Raw genomic sequence first — 1,740 nt, 5'->3', positions numbered from 1 at the left:
TAAGAAGTGAAGCGCTGCTGAGCAAGTGCGTGTCCCATCGATGCAAATAAGTAGTAATCGGACGGACCCAAGTCTGGTGAGTAAGTCGCATGCGAAAGTATTTCCCAACCAAGCGCCTCAATCGTTTTCTTGACCAGTTTTGCCGTGTGTGATGGTGCATTATCATGAAGCAAAATCATTTTGTGTTGCCTTTTTTGATATTCCGGTCGTTTTCCACGCAAAGCTTGATTCAAATTGATCATTTGTTGTCGGTAGCGTTCAGTATTAACGGTTTCGCCAGATTTTAGCAGCTCATAATAGATCGCACCTTTCTGATCCCACCAAACACAGATCATTGTCTTCCGTCCATAGCGATTTGGCCTTGCAGTCGATGGTTCGCCTGGAGTTACCCATGATCTTTTACGCTTAGGATTCTCAAAATATATCCACTTTTCATCGCCAGTCACAATTCGATGGAGAAATGACTTTCTTTTGTACCTAGCGAGCAGCATTTCGCAAGTGGTTTTTCGGTTTTCCTGCTGTCTTTCATTCAGTTCATGTGGAACCCATTTTCCCATTTTCTGGATCTTTCCCATGGATTTCAAACGTATGGAGACGGCTTCTCGTGTCACATTCAATTGATCCGCGAGTTGTTGTTGAGTTTGAGCGTCATCCTCATCCAACAATGCTTGCAATTCGCTGTCTTCAAACTTTTTCGGTGGTTTTCCACGTTCTTCGTTTCTCACGTCAAAATCGCCACTTTTGAATTTTTTAAACTACTCAAAGCACTGTGATTTACCAAGAGCATCCTCACCGTAAGCTTCGACAAGCATTCGATGCGATTCTGCAGCAATTTTCTTCAAATGGTAACAGAAAATCAATGCTGTCCACAAATCGTAGTTTCCAGGCACAAAATTCGACATGTTCAACGCTATTACAAACTATACTGTTGTATGAAACTTGTATTGTTGTGAGTTGAAAATCTTTGTCAGATGTCAGAACAAGGAAATGGCGTCAATGACGCCGTCCGACGGCAACTACATTGACAGCTATGGCCATCTTTGATAAATTCTGGTTTCATATTTACATACCTGGTATATCTGGGCGTCAAATATTTCCTCCACTATTGGAGGCGCGCTCCAGGTGGTTCCGCTCAACTTTGTTACGCGTTCCTCGCGGCTGCGTTCAAATATCCTTGCTACGCGCTCCTCTCGGCTGCGCCCGGCACTTTCCCCTCGCAACCTTCCCCCGCATCTTCTCTTGCCCTTGTACCGCCCCCGTGTAGGGCAGGGTTCTAGACATATGTCGGGCTTTCTCTCGCTGAAATCTTCTCTCTTTATATATCCCTTTTTTTTCTTCTCTTATGATCTTCTGATTTTTGCCATGTGCATCAGATGGGCCGGTCACGATGGGGCGGTTGGCGTCGGCAGTTGCGTCGCTTAATAAAGGCCTTCCACGCGCGCAGGGACTTCGACCCGGTCGTGTTGGGGGACCCTCCACCCGAGGCCCCATCAGCAGAGAACAGCGCGGGCCCTTCCGTCCCTACACCGAAGAGAGATACCGGGATTCGGGACCCCGTATGTGTACCCTGTCCAGGGCCTCCTTCCGCCAGACACGTCTGTAGCGCCTTCCCGGGTACCGACGCGACCTCGAGTTATCACTGGGAAACCCCGGCCCCTCGTGGTCTCAATCAAACCGTGTGACGTTAAAATTAAAATTATAAAAATGAATAAATAAGTATTTTCGATACCCTTTTTTCTT

This window comes from Trachymyrmex cornetzi, unplaced genomic scaffold (genome assembly GCF_001594075.2).
Source record: "Trachymyrmex cornetzi isolate Tcor2-1 unplaced genomic scaffold, Tcor1.1 scaffold640, whole genome shotgun sequence".
NCBI lineage: Eukaryota > Metazoa > Arthropoda > Insecta > Hymenoptera > Formicidae > Trachymyrmex > Trachymyrmex cornetzi.
This window is presented reverse-complemented; position numbering follows the sequence as displayed.